Raw genomic sequence first — 19536 nt, forward strand, 5'->3', positions numbered from 1 at the left:
ATTTGAGAAATGAAAAGCGAGGAGGTGGTCAGGCTCCATTAAACAACATTGATGTTACAGTCCAAGAATGAAAAGGTCTGGCCCCCAATCACTAAATAACAGCCACACTTCTCGGAATGCAGTTATATGGCAACAACCGACAAAAAAATAACGCGTAAACTGATTGGAGGATAACAGTGCGCTGGCCTTTTCCCCATAATGGAATTTTTTTATATAAACTTTATGTGGTTATTCCAAGTGCTTTTTTATATTATATATGTTTTTTTATTATTATTTTTAAATATATATATCTTATTTATTTATAGATTTTTCAGGTGCAAAATTTATAAAGTGCTCTTATCGCCACGACAACCAACAGAACATTCTGATCTGACAGAATCGTTCCTCTGGTTGCTATAGCAATAAGACCACACTCTAAACGTTTTATTTTCGTCGCCTGTGGGTGGTCATCTAAATCTCTGTCACCCAGGACATGTATAAACCTGCGTCCCAAACACAACGTAAAAAAGTAACAATAAAAAAAAGAAGGTGTTAAATTAGTTGGCGCAGGATGCAAAACGCTGAATAAATACCACAAAACCTCTCTGATGTCAAAACAATCCTTGGTATTAGAAAAATGCGAGAACACGGGAGATATCTTATCTTCGCGTGTTTTGATATCCATGTCATCATTAAAACAAGGTCTTTACCGAAATTATGATGTCACGCAAATAGTTCAGGATTTCCACAAGTGGCCCTAACGTGGGCCCCAAAAAGGAGCGACTCGGGGAGGTCTCCAAAGATGGTTGACTTCAGATGAAAGGAGCGCTGGCGCGGTGGGCCGACCTCTTGAAGGGTCTGAGTTCTAAACGCAGCGCCCTTAGGGCGCAACGCATAGCGCGTCTCGCTAACTTTTTTAAGGCCGCAAAAGGGGTTAACCTGTTGTTGCGTGTTCTGTACATTCCCGAAGGCTGACATTTCTCCATGCGCGTCGCTCGCGATGGAAGAACGCTACCATTTAAGGTCTCCGGTCCTGAAGGAATAGCCGGGGTGTGCTGGCTCTCGGCCACGGCCTCCGGGGGCCTGGAATGCGTTCTCAGGAACCTGCGAGCAGATATTGGCCGAGCTGCGTGTTTGGACGGCGTCTCCGGGCGCTCGGTCGAGGGGGGAACATAAAGCACTTCCAAAGCTTCTGGATCTGGACTTTGTATAAACAGATCGCAGAGCGTTACGGCTCCAAGACATTCACAAGCCGCTCAGACGTTACCGGCACTTTCCTCTGCACCAGATTTCCCAAAATTAGGAACATTATTATTATCTTTTATTGATATTTATATTATATTATTATTATTGTCTTATTATTATCATCATCTTATTTATATCATCATCACCTTTTGTTATTTTTACGGCAACAATGATTCCCGCAGCGCTTCTTACAGTCCCTACATTCAAAGGGCTTCACAAAACCAGAACCGACAGACTGGATTTAAATAGATTGATTGATCGATAGACATTACAGATCAATAGATAATAGATATTGCTTCATTTCCGAGACAATAAACGCAGCCAATCGCCCCTCCAACAGACTGATCAGTGAGCACAATTTTTCTTCTTTAGTTTCTTTAACCCCTTCATGACAATAATGCATTGTTTTTAAAGGGTGTAAGGACAACCCGTTGTCATTAAGGGGTTAAAACCCACTCTGGACCCCCCCATTTTCTACCTTCCCACAAAGGCTGACCATCATATCCATTTGCTTCGGGTCTCGGGTCCACGATGGCGCGCATGCATAAAAGTCTTTGCCTATTTTGGAGCAAATTTCTCCCAACGTCACACGACAGAAGTCCTTTGATGTCCCCAAAGGGCATCTTTCTGCAGCGGCCCAACGGTGGGGCACCTGAAAGGACTATATGCCCCTGCCGTGGGACCAGGTGCAATGCAACCCAATTTCCACACCACAATAACCAGAGAACAAGCACAAAGTGAAAGGATCTACGCCTTCTCCATCCTGGAACCTGAGGGTCCCGTTACAAACCCTGCGGACAGATCTCTCTTCAGATGTTTTAGTCCCGTGTAACGTTCCCTTTCCATGATTTATTTGGGTTTTGTTAATACTCCCCTGGCACAGAAATAAAACAGTCTTATATTCCTAGATCGGGGCTTCGAGACATAATGTACCCCACGGCGGCTCAACGTGTGGCCTGAAAAAGCGAGTGAAAATAAATACACCGCCTGGCAGAGGCGGACGGAATATATTCTTCTAATGCGGATTTCAAACCGCTAGAGATTAATTAGATTAAAGAATCAGGAGCTGGAGCTGGGATGTTTATCAGTTTGTTCCATTCTCTCGGCTGTTCGCTAATAACCAAAAATATAAAAAAAAGAAACAAGATCAAAAGTCACGTTCTGAAGCCGGAGAGAAGCAGGTTGGCCATTCTTGATCTAGATCCATGGACAGGTGGATGTAGACAATATACTTGCTTGCCCTAAGATAATAACCCCAAGTCCTGCACTGCATCACCAAGAAGTTTGTATTTTTAATGTTGGTTACCCCAAAAATATAACGTCAGGGTGTCACCAACCCATCAGGCAATCTTTGGAGCTGGAGTGAAGAGCATCTCCCTTGGTGGCCAACCATTCCCACCATCCGATGAACTTGGGTCATTGTCCTACTACTGCGGGCAGCGGGGATGGTGGGCTAGCTGGGGGGGGGTTCAGGGTATCTTCCCCTTACCAGCCCACCATGCTGTGAAATTCTCGTTGAGGTTACAGCATCAGCCTCTGTAAAGGCAGGTGGTCCCGTCCCCATCTTGCCTATTTGGACACCTGAAATGTTGGGGGTTTACACACAGTGTCTGAAGACCACCCTTTACACTTACAACAAGCATACTGACGGTCCATTGGCACCATGAAAGGGTCGAAACATAACACATTGTCCATTGATTGACTTTTACACTAAGAACAGCCAAATCCCAAGAGAAAATGGTTAAAATGTATCATTCTGGGCTCTATTCATAATGGGGGTTACTAAGTAATGTGTAAATCTGATAAAATGTTTCCAAAACTTAAAATTCCTGCTCTTACATGAGATCTGAGAGGGAAGCGGGTACTTCAAACACTTTTAAACCCCCTAAGACCCCCCAAATCCAAGCGGAGTCGACATTTCCGGGACACCTGCTCTCCTGGGTACTGAAACCCGTCCCGAAAGCATCTTTCGAAAAATATTTCTATATAAGGGCAAAGAAGCAGAACATTTAAATTATCAAATATCAGAAACCTCCCCCCCTTCCCCAACCTCTGTCTTTGGCCTTGAAGAAAAGGCTGACTTATTCAGAGGTACGGCACGCGCCTGATGGGGCAGGAATGTGCTGGCTGCCCGAGCCAAGGAATTAACCCCGCAAATGCCACAGAGCGAGCGTGGGGGGGGGCATTGCGTGATTCCCACCCTCACCCACCTGCAAACACAATGCGTGACACATCTGTCATCATCGGACTCGGTGACTTAAAGGATCGAAAAGGTGACATTGGGAATGCTTCAACATTAACCCCTTCCTTGCCAGGGCCGTCTTTAAATAATTAGGATTAGCCAGTCTTTCATTTCTAAATGTAAGCAGAAACTAGAGCTCGTAATATTAACACATTAACACATTACATACCAGAGGAGCGAACAGTCCCCAGAGTTAAAGGGTTTAAGGCAGACGGCAGTAGAGATATATGGCAGTAGAGATTATATATATATATATATATATATATATATATATATATATATATATATATATATATATATATATGTGTGTTTTATTATTTTATTTTAATATTTTTAAAGAAACAGTCATTATTTCCACTTCGTCATTTAAAGGTAATCATTGGCAGCAGCCTCTCGATGGTTCCTGCGCGTTCCTCTCCGATTCTCATATCTCTGTGTAAAAACTCATCAGTAGCTACGCCATGATCTTCATAAACAATTTTTCAACAAAACTCACATTTTTCCCCTAATTTGTACTATTCTGGAGATTCACCCTCTGGTAACCTGTCTTTGCTCAGCTAGCGTCTGTCTCCACATTCTAGCCCCATTCCGAACATCTGCTGGGTCGCAGTATCAGAGTTCCAGAGGTCTGTCATTATTCGGAGTGTTTGAGGTTAATCTGCGGTGCGAACAGACACGGCCTTTACAACTAATGAGCAACGTCTGTCAATCGCAGTAATAACATAGCAGCATTATTTAAAACATCATTTAGCACCAAAAAGCATCGGCAGAGTAACGGAAAACGTAATTTCCCAGAAATGATGAAATGTGACGACGTTTTGGTAATTTATTTATTCACTTTTATCATTAATGAGTGATAACTGATTGAATGTTACATTATCAAGATTATTTACAAAAAAAAAAAGATCTTAAGAAATCTCTCACTGAATGAAAAAAAGAGAATTAAAATTAAGTCAAATCGCCTATTAATCGTAACGGTAGATAAAGCACACCGGTGTTTAACTGAAAAACAGACAAAAAGATCATTTAAAAAAGAAATATATTCATTTTTCTTCGAGAATGAAATAGAAATTTGAAGAGAGACAAAGGATTCTTTCCTTGTTCTCATTTGCATCAAATTCAAAATTCTGATGTAAAATTCCTTTTTTTCTGCCTTAAGATGGCAGCAAAGTTAATAAACATTAAATGGAGGGAAAAAAACTAATTCTGATTTACATAATAGCCCAAAAGTCACTCTAACCACAAAAAAAATGTTCATTTCAATCAGTGTTTGTTACCATGAAGCCAGATAAACAAAATGTCTTAAACTATGACCAAAAAAGTTGGTATATCCAGAAAACATTATTATTAAGCAATTTTTGGTTCTAGACGAGATTGTCCCTTTAAGAATCCCAGACGTAAGTGTTCCTTATGTGCATCCCCCCCATCTCCTCCCTTCGTTCAGCCGCCCTCCCTTCCAGCAGGACCCACTCTACCCAAAGCTCTCCCCCTCCCCACCCTGCCCTGTTCTGTTTACATTCCACTAAATCCACTTTAAATACCAACCGTCTAATGTTGTAAAGCTGCACTGGAATGCGATAGGAGGGCCGGGGTGGGGGGGTGAATTTAAACAGGCAGAAGACAGCGAGGAGAACCTTGGGAGATTGACAGGAAGCCTGGAGACCATGATAGACTGATGGGAGAAGGACCAGAATGAAGACCGAACATGAAGGACCTCATCGTTTCCAAGACCCAACAAGATTTCGACATTGAGAGACTTAAACTTATGATAAAGCTTTCCACTGTAGGCGTTCTGAGCAGAAATAGAAATATTTAGCAAGATTCTAAATGGAATTGCTGGTAAATTCTTGCCCAGATCTTTAACCCCTTTAACCATACATGTACGGGCTCAAAATGCATTGTTTTCAATGGGTTTAGGGACTGCCCATTGTCCTTAAGGGGTTAAAGGACATTGATACTAATCTACGTCTTCCAAAGATATTCAAATTCATTTGACTTTGGATCCTGCCAAACGCAGCTCCTTCTTTGGAATTCCTTGCCCGCAACCAATTGATATTCAAGACATATTCTTCTGTCATACGTTCCCTTTGTTACCAATCGCTCAAATCAATGGACCTTTCCCCACCAGCTTCACTCTACTTTGGTCGCATCACGAACCAAAAAGTTGTGGTCACTCTTCTTGGGTAATATTAACTTTACTCACAAGAGCTCGCACGCGGTTCTCGAAGTTTAAGGACATGATGGATGACTCACGCTGCAAATTATATGTTACGTATCCATCAAAGGGCTTGGAAGCCATGGAATCCCTACGTCCAAAAATGTGAGATGTAGCTGGCTTCCTTCGCAAAACCCAACAATTTTCGACCGCAATTACCGAGCCGAGGGTTGTCCTCCTCTCTAATGTCCTCCGTTAAACTTGTTACTTGTTAAGATACATTGTGTTTTCTGGACTGTTAGAACTTTACTTTTATCTCAAAGTTCTAAGTTAAACAAAAAAACAAACACTGTTAGCTATTCGACAATCGGTCGCGTTCTGTGCCATTGGTGCATCTTCCATACTCCTGCATCAACCTCTCGGTGAACCTGATAACTTTAACCAAATTGTTTCGATTTCAAGAAAATCTGTTTCCAAATAGTTCTCAGCTCAGACGCTTTGACTGCCAGCTATGCTGGTGTTCCTGCTGGAGGAAAGCTTGACACATCTTACCCCGATAACGCTCTACTTGACCTTTAGCTGCCTGTATTCCACCCTCCAGTGAGGCAACGCCAGTTCTTACGACCTATCAAAGGGAGCTACTTAATTGTACTTGACCTTTCTGCTGTTTTGGGCAGGGACCTATTTCACTTTGGCAATTTCTTCTCAATCACCAAACAAGCGATTGCTTTCTCCTGGTTCACATTACAGCCAGAGGCTTGGAGGGGTCTGTCCACCAGATCCAGGAGCATATATCATGTCGGTGGCGTCACGCACAAGCATTTTATAGGAGATGGGAGAGGAAATGGAGGTGGGTGACCTGGTAACATTTTCTCTCCTAGCTTCAGTTGCGCTTCAGCACCCGCTGCCTCTTCAAAACGCCTCTCATTAATCTGACTTGGTAAATACGGCCCAGCTGGCACCAGGGATTCTTTACTTGGAGAGCATTATAATTCAGCTAAGACTCACAACAAAGACATTGGCCCTACGACTCTTCTAGACAAAAACACTGATTAGATCCACCAGTAGCACCATTATCTTACTTTGGGATTTAAGGGTAGGTTTTAGTTGGGGAGGTTAAACTGAAGCATGACGAGGCTTCAGAGGGATCTAGACAGAACTCTGAACCCGCAAGTTCCTACCAAACCCTTTCTAGTCTCCTCAGACCTCTCGACTGGACTCTGCAGGGTCTAGAATGCCAAGTAACGCTATAGAACCCAGCCGCAAAGACCAGGACAGCGGCTCACTGATTATTGTGAACTGGCCAAAATTCTACCTAAACGCTTGGTGGACAGATTCTTATCCATCAAAAATGGGGATCTTCCGAACGTTCTGAAATCGGAAACAAGTTGTAAATATCCCCATTTTTTATATCTATGGGTTTTTTTAATGCAAATATAAGATGTTAGGGTGTTCGGGGTCTTTGTTTTTGTTTTGTTGTGCATTTTTAAGCTGGAAGAATTTGCTACACACCCCTGATATCCTCTCGTCCTGCGTCTGTCCGCGCTCCCGGAGTCCATTAGTCAGATGCTGGCACTAACGCGCTGTTTTTGATTCTCATGCTTTTGTTGTTTTGGAGGACGCCCTGTCTTTTCTCCCTCAAACATCTCCCTGTTACACAGGAACGTCACGGCATTGTGCTTCATGTCTCGTTGATTGATCCAAGGAAGGAAGGGGAGGAGAGGAACATCAGCTGTGCGCTCTGTTTACAAGCTGAAGTCGCCCTCCATGATCCTAATGTAAGGGAGCGGACCCGGGGAAAGGGGAGCCCAGGGGGAGGGCGTGGGGGGGCACAGAAATGTCATTCTGTTCCAAAACAGAGAAATATAAAACATCTAAAAGACTCATTATTTTTGGGAATCACTAACAAATAAAACTTTTTAAGAAACTTTACTTTCTATGAGAAATAAATTCTTTTTTATTGTTTTATATAGCGCCGTCATATTCCGTAGCGCTGTACAATGGGTAAAACAGGACTTAAAAAGTAGTACTGAAACTGTAATCAGCGATATCTGTCCTCAAAAAGCCATCGTAATGAGACGGGACCATAAGGGTACGAGGAGTTTCAAAAAGTTTTGTTTATGTTACCCGTTGTACAGCGCTACGGAATATGATGGCGCTATATAAAAAAATAAATAATAATAATAATTTTAATAATAATAATCCAGAAAGTATAAAGTATGGGGGGGTTGGTTTTGACTCAGCGCGCAGTCAGAGTAACGTCACACACGGTTAATTGACTATACACTAAGCGCATGTAGCTAATTAACCCAGCGGGGAGTCCCGGGACACATGCGCATATCCCTATAGTAGCCTTTACCATCTCCGTTGGAAGGCTGTTCCAATAATCCACTAACGCTTTAGATCTCTTGAAAAGAACCATTGAAACTGAAACAATGTTTCTGTTGCGGACGGCATAATTGGAACAATGTTTGGCATTTATGGCAGAGGGACTGTCGCTTTCTTACCCAGCACTGGGTTTTCATGGGGTAGTTTAGACAAATGCCCGGGGCTACCAGCAGCCACATCACAAAGTTTACATTTAAACAGTGGTTTTTTATTATTTTTATGGAATTTGCTCTATTCTGTCACAGTAACCACAAAATTACACCAGTCTCAGACTCCACTCCAGGGGACGCTAGGGACGGGGTTAAATCTGGGGGAGACGAAGGGAGTCAAACATCGGGGTGCTCGCAATGTAACCAGAACCCCCAATATTTTAATTGGAAAATTAGTTAGTTTTAGGGCTGTAGAACCCTGCGATCCCCTCATACCCAGCAAACATTCTGACCTCCTAGAAAAGAGGGGCATCAGGGGAGGAGGGGCAGATGGTCCTAAAAAGGGATTGACCCTCCTGAATAGAGATCCTTGGGAGGTATGTATTGACGATTCCGGATGGCTCAGTCCATTCTAGGGTAAAAACAATCAGAAAGGACACCGGTTAAACACCCAGAACATTCACTGAAACGCTATACTGAAGGAGGCCAAACCCCGTGCCAGGCTGAAGGTCTGCATTAGATCCCGAGAACACGTTCATGATTTGTTATCATCCCCGGGTAACGCCATATGCCAAACGTGATAAATCAGAAACTACCCCTCGCCCAACGAGACCCCGCATTACATTCCAAATCTCCTTATCCAGAACGGGATCTCGTCTGGGCTCTGGAATGCAAAGTTTACATTCTAGACATCAAATGCTCCATTTACTGCCGGAGGGGCGAGAAGCATCCAAAAAACGCTAATGACAAGAGCCCGCCAGGGGCAAGGAATAACATGTTCATGCATATCACACACACACACGCGCTCGCGTCTGATGTTTCCACGATCCGTGGTCACATTTCTGAATCTTAATACACGTGTGATGTCATATCCCGCTGCAAAATAAACCTAAGATATGAAAAGGCAGATTACTTCTGTGTTCTTCCAGCTCGGTTCAGAAGGGGTGACCAGAGGTAACCAGAAGCAATTCAAACACTGTTTTAGGGGAAGAACGAATAAGACGTTCCGTGTACAGAGTCTCGGAATGCGATATCACGAAGAACGGGTTAACGTTCCGAACCAGGACCGTTACACGGTAACAATATACCGGATAGATGTTTGGTGGCAGAAATCGGCATCAAAGACCAAGACCTGACACCCAACGCAAAGCCAGTCCTCGGCGCGATCCCGAAGTAACGAGGCAGGCGCTCCGATACGGATTTGTCAGCACGGTTTGTCCCGCTTCTCGGATCAAAGTGAAGCGAGCTGCCCTCGGCTTTGGTTCTCCTAATTGTTAAGCCACCTTTTCAGCGATTTAGTGGCAGTCCAATGATCACCAAAAGTATCTCTAAGATCTTTCTGTTCTATGGAGGTAAAAAGCAAGTCATAAGGGGGATAAAAGGGTTTCTATTTGGGATTAAATACTAACCTCATGTTAGTGACGCTTGTGATTTTGGTCCTTATTATCTGAAGGATCTGAAATGACTTTTCTGTTCCACTCAAAAATCCGAAAGAGTGAATTATTTCACGTTCCCTGACGTTCCAGTGTGGGACTAAGACCCAGGAACTCTATTGTTTTCAAGGCATGGCTACCAAGGTTTAAGCTCTCCTCTGAAAAGCTATTTCCGTCGACGGGTTAAAACCTTTGCCCCAGATTATATTTGCATTTGTCAGACACAGCTCGATAAAGCGGCTCCCCGAATGGGCAATCTTAGAAAAACATAAATGTCATAACATAAGTATACGTTTCCCCTGCGGCTCCTTTCTTGGCCGGCTATTGGTACAGACATAAGATAAGGTAAAATGTTTTGTTGGAAAATATCCACCGATCCCCCCCCCCAAAAAAAAATGTCTATTTTTAAGCATCTGGAGATGATCCAGCATCAGGCGATCCCAGGAACTCCATCTCCCCACGGACCCGTAAGGGTTCTGCTGGGCCGGGTTTTGAAGAAGGAAATTAATTTCTCGCGGGTTCTCACATCCTTCGACCTTTTCGCTGCTGGTTGGGACCCCGCGCAACGCAACACAGATGCTCCTCTGGGCAAACAAAATGGAGTGAACACGTACTTTGGGAAGGATAAAGTTAAAGAATTGGTTTTGGTTGTGAGTTGGGTTAGAAGAACATGTGGTTGATACAAAATAATTTCCTTTACATGGTCTCTTTTGGCCATTATTGTATCTTCACTCTGAGAAGACACCCATGGGTGATACAGCTCTCTCCCAGGGGCTCAACAAACCCCTGGCACCATGTCTCCTGCTTCCTGATGCCTAGGGTTTTACCTCCTGGATACTAACTTGACCCGTACATATCTGTTTTAATCCTATTTATGCCCTGCCGGGAAGCAGCACTTAATGGGAGCTCCGGCATTTTGTGACCGGCTCCTCCATCCCTGGTTCATCCTTCTATAGAAGGCTACGTCTTGTAGGAGAAGTTCACCTAGGTCCTTCATAATACAAAGTAGAATCATGAAGCTGAAATATTAGAGTGTAATAGGACGCCATCACTTACATACAAGTGGTTTCTAGGACATCATAGAACCCTACATTGTAATTATGTATCCACATTCCCCAGAATTCTAGATGGTCGCAGAACCGGGTGGGAGTCACTTGAAGATTTGGTAACATACAGTAACTTTGAAACGAAACACCATTTAGCCTTAATAGGTTCCATTCCAACCTCTGGAAAAGGTCAACTCGTTCTCAAAGTTCCCAACGACGGCTCTAGACGGTTATCAGCCAACAGTGATTTCATTTATTACAATCTAAAGCACATGGTGACATGTTGTGTATCAGACGTTAATCCGTACCACGGACCAGACAGAATGTAAACATTTGTGTTATGTCACAGCGACGACAAGGTGAAGATAGACTGTATCCCTCTGCGGATTCCTCGAGAGGCCCAAGGCTCCCAGAGTCCTTCTCCACCAACGTCTCCATATATCATACGGGGAATAGGGAGACAGACGAGTAAAGGCCCTACACGCATCCCATGCTGACGTCATAAACAAGAAAATCACATACTCTGTGCTACAAAGTAACAAGAACAAACACAAGGCATAGCAGTTAGTGGAATGGAATATTTGAGTTCTTTTTTCTTTCGTTCATTGTGATACATAATGTTCCCACTAGCAAATTATGTTAACTATCCCCAGATGTTACACAAGCCAACCCCCCCCCTACATTCCCATCCCCTCCCAAATTTCAGAGGAATGGTTAATGGAGAATACATAGACAGCCAAAACCACATCGTACCCCCTCTCTCCCTCACCCCCAATTTACTTTCTATGGAAACAAAATTCATCAGGGGGCTTCGCTCTGAATGGCCGGGACTGAACTTTTCATTGAGTAAAGAATTTGACCCAGAAGTCAGGTATGGAGAAGAAACTCAACTTATTGAACAGGAAAGAATGTCGGGCTTTAGAATTCCCAGACCCAAAAGGTTAACGAACGATGTAACAATATCTGGATAATTCAGACTTTTTACTCTTTTTTTTAGGCTGTTTACCGACATTTTACAGAGCGTTGTACAGACGTCAAAAAACCGAATGATTATTACAGAAAAAGGCAAGCAGAAGACCAGACTCAAACACGTGCAGGTTAGAAACGCTAATCCCAGGATTCCCAAGAATTCCCTTTTTATGTTACTATACATCATCCAAGCAACTCCGATCGTCAAAGGGCCGGATAGACTAAAGGGAACTATTCAATATATATATATATATATATATATATATATATATATATATATATATATATATATATATATATATACATACATACATACACACACACATACATATATATACATACATACATACACACACACATATATATACATACATACATACACACACATGTTCTGGCTAATCGGACACTTTAAACACAAAATGAAAAAAAAAAAATGGCTTAACAGGGACCGCCAAATATACCACTTTTTTCCCCAATAAAGAAAGACGGGCAGTTTCGTGCAGTAACGTAACCAATCTGAAAAACATTTCACACAAACAGGCCGGTCTGCCTTTGTTTACAAAGTTGAAGACGTGAAGACACGTGAGCACAGGGGATTGCGCAAGACTTTGGCAAAAGAAAAGCTTAACTTCCATCAACAGCGTTCCTTCTAGAAATTATACGCATAGAAGACACACGCCGAAAAATTCCGCTTTCACTAAAAACATTCTGTTTTTTTGCAAACCGACGTCTTTCATCCCAAACCTCCAAAGGGTGCGGCGTGGAGTAGCAGAAACATGCTGTGTAGATAACATACAAAGCCTCATAGACCTCCCCTGATACCCTATAGAGATCCCTATAGAGTTCCCTCTAAAAAGGGGGTCACTGAGTTGCTGCTCATGAAGGGCTGATGGATCGTAAAGTTTTTTCATATTGGTTTCTTAGCCCAAAACGTTCTTCCAAAGACAACCGTTATCGATGACCGTCCTTCACGGCCAAGTTTGTTTCTCCTACGTCTACCACGGATCAGTGGACTCTTCGCTGGTTGCCGGACCGGTTCATCTGTCCTCACTTGAGTGGCTTCTAAATTTATACAGATTTCAGCCTCTTTACAAAACACTCTACGCTTCTAAATCCAGAACATTCCCCATTGAGTTAAATTCACCAAGCTAATCTCTTGGATCAAATGTTACCAATTTATAGGACTTTCTATGACCCCATCCTTAAAGCATCAGGGATTCCTGGGATTGTTGTCCATTACAGCCAGCGAGGTCATCAGACACTTCCAACGTCTATTAATGGAATAATGTATTATTTTGTGTTTATCACAGAAATCACCTTCTGGTAAATTAAACGTCTCGTTCTCCACCAGAAAGGAGGATGAGTTCAGATTTAATATAAAAACCGTTTTATCTGCGATTATCTAGAGCCGCGATTGTTTCGCGTTCCAAATCTTGGGAGTCGACCGCAGTTACTTTGTGTTTAAAATTTGTTTAAAGCTGTTTTCTGTGGCAACCGCTGAACTAACAGAACGGGATGGGGAAAAAAAGGAAGGAGAAAACCCAAGAATCAATCTTCTTAAAATACAACCAGCGGCTGGGGCGGCCGACGCAAAGAAAAGAATTCGATCGGTCAGAGAGTCTCTCGGTCTTCGGAATCCCAAGTAAGTCTAGAATCAGATCCATCTAAACGACATTCGTCTATTAAGCCATTAACTACTAAACTGCATTGATTTCTGATATTATCTAGGTTTGTAAGAAGTATCTTTTGGGTGCCGATGGGACCACAGGCTGAGAAACTTATACCAGTACATACAATTAATGTGTTCCCGCAGTAAACTCTATCGGGTGCGTGAGAACTCATTGGGTTACCATTGGGAGACCAACAACCTTCTTCTAGACAAGTAGAATCTGATACATCTGATTAATAAAGAGATATATATATAATTTTTATTTTATTTATCTTTTTTATATGGATATATTTTTTTATTTTACTTTATTTTTTTATATGGATATATATGTTTTTAACTATTTTTTTATTTCTTTTTTTTTTTCGTAGACCATAAGTACCTAACATGCGGCACATTACTTTCCGATAAAAAATATACACAAAGCAGAAGCTTCTTGCTGGATAAAGATGGATATCATCGAGCCACATCTGGAGGAAGGAGGAATGCAGAAAACCTTAACCGGCTGTCGATAAAGCGGGTGGGTTGGTGGGTGGGTTGGTTGGCGGATGGGTTGGTGGATGGGTCAGCGGGTGGGTTGGTTGGTTAGTGGATGGGTTGGCGGGTGGGTCGGCGGGTGGGTTGGTTGGCGGATGGGTTGGCGGATGGGTTGGTGGATGGGTCAGCGGGTGGGTTGGTTGGTTAGTGGATGGGTTGGCGGGTGGGTTGGCGGGTGGGTTGGCGTCGGAAGATGACTCCGGCCTCTCCAGACACCTCCGCCGAATGCCGGAAGAGTTATGGCTTCACAGAGCTCCACATCTGTCTGTTATCAATAACCAAGAGTCGTGAAAAGGATGGAATGGGATTTACCATTAGCAGATGTGCCCCATGTATGCAGAGCGCGTTATTTCCCTGTGCACAGGAGTCTCCCACTCAAACGGAAGAAAAGAGCTGGCTGGGTCCACCCTACCAGGGTCGGAAAATTAGAAGCATGCGTCTGTATAGTCTTCTGTGACTCAACTTTCCCACAGAGACGCAGAAGGACCCATTGCGACTTAAATACAGCGTTAAAAAAAGAATATCCCAAAGCTTTAGTTTTATTTAATCCTCCCTTATTGCTGAATGACTAAACTTGGCAAAAATTTGTAAGTCCGCCCCATGACGGCTGCGACGTGTTTGGTGAATTGATTAGTAACTCTTTGTCCTTCGGGATTATCGGCCCCCAATAGCAATTCCACGGAAATAAATTAAATACCAACATTCCAGAAGAGAAACGAAATAAATGGAGATAAATTATTCTTTTTTTTTGGAAATACCTGCAAATTTAAATGGATTATAGTAGATATTAATTATTATTTTAAAATTATTTTGAACTTAATATTTTTGTTGGAAATGGGAGGAATTTCCTGCTTTTCTATACCTTTTACCCATATGGTGCAATTCTTTTCACAGCTAATACAAATCTCTATACTGATTATCTAAAAAAAAAAAGATTTATAAAATAATTTATTGACATTTCAATAGAACTCGCAATAAAATTACAAACTAGTTTTGCCAAAATGTAACTTTAAATATTGCTGATTAATTTAAAAGTGGGAAGCCTATTTATTTATATATTTATCACCAACAATTCCCGCAGCGCTTCTTACAGTCCCTACATTCGACGGGTCTGACCAAACTAAAACCAATAGAATGAGAGGAGCCGAAACATTAGGTAACGAGGGCTCGGCTCGCAAGCTTACAATCTAGATATCCGGTATTGGGCAACAGGGTTATTATCAACTATTACAAAAAAAACACAAATTCATCGCAAGCTTCAGGGCCGGAGGGTCTGACTCGGGGGTTAATGATTTGCCGGCGTGCGGTCAGCGAACCAACTCCACGCTCCTCACAGCAAACAAACTGTAAAAAGACCAAACGGAGGTTTGTTGAGGCGTCCCCTCCGCGACCACGGCTCTCAAGTTTATTCCGCGCAGAACATTAAAGTCTAACTCGTGGCTGCGTTGGAACACGGAGGGCGTGCGGATATTATTCTCGCTCTTCATCTTAATTCTTGCAGTTTTGGGCAAAATGAAAAGGTCACTTTGTATGCGCTGAAGGTTGACCTCCGTCTAATGTATAGTAAAGGCACTGAGATCACTCAATAAATCTCTCCAGGGTAACGATATATTCATTAATACTTTATACAGGGTCCGGCTGCTGAGTTAACTATATATATAGATATATATCTACAGCCTCAGCCAATCCCTGGTGTTTTTGGTGGGGGGAGGGGGTTGGCGGCCCTGACCCGAGTCATACGATGTTTACATTTATTCCACCGGCAAACGCAGGTTTCCAAGCCCGTGATTGGCTCATCAGATCTGTCAGAGGAGGAAGGAGACATTTACACGGTACATATGGGATGGATAATATTTAGCGTGTCTCGCCATCATTTGTCTTCCATTATTGTACACGGAATAGACCCCCCCGCTCGCTAAATGTAAACAGCCAGGAATTTATAATAAATGTATCTACGACGCCGCTCGAGCCGAAGTGACGACTTTACACATTTACTGACAATTTACATATATTTTACACATATCGTTACACTAAAAACAGCAAAAGCTTTCAACGCAGAACTTCCTCCCCAACCCACGATCAGAAAAGGTAGAAGTACAGTGTATGTGTGAGTGTGTGAGAATGTGTGTGTATGAGTGAGTATGCGTGTGAGCATGTGTGTGTGTGTGTGTGTATGTGTGTATGAGTGCGTGCGTGTGTGTACACTCATACATACACACACTCACACATACATGTGAGTGTGTATGCGTGAGTGTGTTAGGGTGTGTGAGTGTGTGTATGAGTGTGTGAGTGTGTATGCGTGAGTGTGTTAGTGTGTGTGAGTGTGTGTGTGTATGAGTGTGAGTGTTCTGTATCTGTAAATATCTTCTCACTCCCAGTAATACAGAGAAAGCAAGAAACCAGATTCTAAAAGTTGAGAAAGTCGATGGCCGTGCCGATAAAAATCAATTCTCGTGAAATTCCCAAATACGGCCCAATCAGCAGGTCCAGAACGGACGACGTTCACTAACAGACCGGACGACGGTAGAGGACGATTCACAAACTCTCCTCATTATGAATATATGGTAAAATATTTCACTTTATTCCAATAAACCATTAACGATAAAAGATAAGGTCGCAGCGCAGCGGGGTTATTCCCGGGGCGACGCTCCGAACGCTCTATTATCCGCCATCCACGTGATCCGACATATTTCATCTGCAATAAATCATCGATCGAGGACGACATTAACCCAATTAAGGACCAGAAGCCGAAATAATTAAATCCCAGAACTTCCTAACATTCTGTCTCCAAAACGACAACAAGAACGGACCAGACAGAAAGAAGTCATGGCAATTTAACCCTATAATTACCAATATTCCAATGCCGAGGGATTTTTGAGGCTTCCCGAACTAAAATGTTAAATAAAAAGATGTGGATTTTTTATAAAGTTAATGCATTTCACATATATTTCATGTCGCGTGAATTTTTCTCAGGACGTGGGGTCTTCGCACAAGGAGTCCACAGAGTCCAGATATCGCCTGAATTATTAAATATATTTGGGGCATATTTTTTATATTCATTTATAGTGGGTTGTAGAAGAATAAACGCGTTCACGATCTCGATATCGTCTCGGGGTCCCCCGTCTCGGGGAAACAGCAGTCAGACTCTACAAAGTCCTCTTTATACAGGAAGAATCGCTACAAAGTTACGTTACCCCCCCCCCCCGGATAAGGGATCGCTTGAGTTGCAATATTTCAGTAAAGTTTACAAATCAGAGATCGGTCGATCTGCTCCAGTTTCAGGACGCGTTCCATAACGTTCTGGAAGGATTTCTAAGACAGCGGAGAACGTATCCGGCCATCTCTTGGCGGATTCCAGAACACGTTCCGAGTTACTTCTCGAGCGCTCCGGTCTGTGTAAGAATAACAGCCGCTTCCTGCAGCTTCCACGGCGCACAAAGCCCCCGTCGGCTCCTCTTCCTAACGCGATTCCCAGATGTTCCCAAACGATTTCAACTCGCAACACAAACTGCGGGGACTTAAAAGCAGAATAAGAGAGAAAAAAACCTGCATGTAAACCGCGTCGCGCCAACAGAGTGCCTGCCATGCCCGCAAAGACTCACAGCCATCGTTCCGCCAGAACGTTCTAGAGCACGCAAGAAGGCTTATCCAGAAAAACAATCCACAGGCAAGAGGAAAGGTCTCATTAAGAATGATCCCATCTAGATTGCAAGCTCTGTGTCCAAGAGTTTAAATCTCTGATATTTTTTGCCCCCCCCCCCTAAACTTGGCTTCTAGGCTGATTATAGAGGCCTTCATTACACTCAACACAAGCACTGGAAGCGAGTGCCGAGTGGCTTGTGTTTACGGACTCGTTCCTAATATCTTATAACAGCCTCTTACCTGAAATGCCCTTCTTTTATTAATTGTTAACTATTTCTGTCCTCCGTAGCTAAGGTTTCAGATCTAATCTCGAAACAGAATGCCTTCCCGCGTAGGTTCTGAGCTCATCGGAGGAGCCGCAGGTGGCGGAAAGATGAGGTGGAGATAAGAGTCACCAACGTTTTTAAAAACGTAACAGTTTTGGGGCCAAAACGAGCTTAGAACTTCAGAAAAGTTTGGGTTGAGATCAGCGTGGGGGGGGGCAGATCATCTCATCCAGACATTCAAGATCAGCGTTCCTGTTTTAGTAGGAATTAGAATGAATTTTAGACGTTTCATCCGAGGGGCAGCGTAACCGCTTCAGTTTAGGTAACCAGCCTCAAAGAAACCCTCGTTTTTCACATAGAAAAAAAAAATCCTGTTTTCTGCAGGAAGAACGCGGCGCAGGTGCTTCGCGAACGAGGCTTCGGCGGATCTACAATCAGAATCCAAACAAATCAGGAACGTCAACGACGGGTAACCCGGCAAAGAGCGAGGACAACCGAGTTCTAATCCAGAACATACATGAACACGCAGCGCATTCGTCACAATGTATCCAGAAGATACACGGATAAGAAGACACACGGGGTCAGACGCAACGACGACCTCACACATTCCAGATACTCAAAAACCTTTTTCCACCTCAAAAACGCGGAGACCTCACACAGAATAATTACATCCACGTCGGCCGTAGCGACGGAGGAGTTCTCCCCGAAGCCGCTCGGGAGATCTTTCCCCGTCTGGATCGCAGAGATGTTCTTCTGGACAGGTAGACTTTGTCGGGAATCTCGGTACGTCAGCGAGCGCAGCCGTCGGTGAATCACAGAGTGCTTTTTGCGGATGAATAATTACTGAGCGTCGGGTTTTAGGTATTAGTAGTCCGGTCGGAGGATGCCGGCTCACCGGAGACGCTTCGGGTCGAGGTTCCAAAATGGAAATATCATCAGATAAAGTCCGTGTTCCTAAAGGGTTTCCCACCAAAGTATCTGGCGGCATCGTTATCATCCCGAGGAGCCCCCTGTCAGAGCAGCCTTAATGACAGTAATGAGTATTACCGAAGACCCCTGACTTCGGGGGGGCTTAGTGAATAAGTCTGCGGGGACCGTTTTGCTCTCGCAGGGTTCTAGGAAACACGTTTTGCGCAGGTTTAGTCTCCCACGGGACCTGCGCCAAGATCTTCAAGGCTACCAACAACCCGACTTCACACAACAGCAGCCGACGGGTGATACGATGTTCACCAAAACAACGCGACACCTGCAGAGGATCCGATTCCACCGACAGCACGATCCAGAAACAGAGAACCTGCCGGCAGATCGGCCCCATTCGGCCCCCGACTAGTCGCCCGTTTCTCCTGCTGTAAAGACTCAAACCTTAATCAGTCGTTGGTCTCGTCTTAGATTCAGGAGCCGTATGTCTATCCCATGCATGTTTAATACCCTCGCTGTATTACCCTCTACCACTTCTGCTGGGAGGCCGTTCCACTTTTCTACCAGAGAACACAACCAAAACGCAGCCACAGAAAACTACTTTACATACCCCTCTCTCATCCTGAACTAAATTCAGGAATGAGCAAATGCTACTATCCCGACCTCATCCAGATCCGTCAGAGACGATAATATCCAGACGCTGAGTAAAACGTTGAGTTCTTTTTAAAAATAAAATAAAGAAATCACAGAAAAATCAGTGCTCCAGCCTGTGCAGATTAACCATTTGCGCGCCAAAGATCAAAGCCATGCATTGCTAGCCATTCTGGGATGTCGAAGGTTAAACAAAGTTCCCACAACACAGCAACATTTCACACACGTTCCGCTCCACGAATACATTTCT

At 43.5% G+C, this 19536-nt stretch overlaps 1 protein-coding gene across 5 annotated transcripts in view; it reads right to left on the bottom strand.

Annotated features, from left to right (window-relative positions):
• Positions 1-19536, bottom strand: part of TNS1 (tensin 1) — a 116254-nt gene that overhangs the window by 61900 nt on the left and 34818 nt on the right. The gene's annotated exons all lie outside the window — the stretch shown is intronic.

This window comes from Spea bombifrons, chromosome 7 (assembly GCF_027358695.1).
Source record: "Spea bombifrons isolate aSpeBom1 chromosome 7, aSpeBom1.2.pri, whole genome shotgun sequence".
In the NCBI taxonomy this organism is placed as follows: domain Eukaryota; kingdom Metazoa; phylum Chordata; class Amphibia; order Anura; family Pelobatidae; genus Spea; species Spea bombifrons.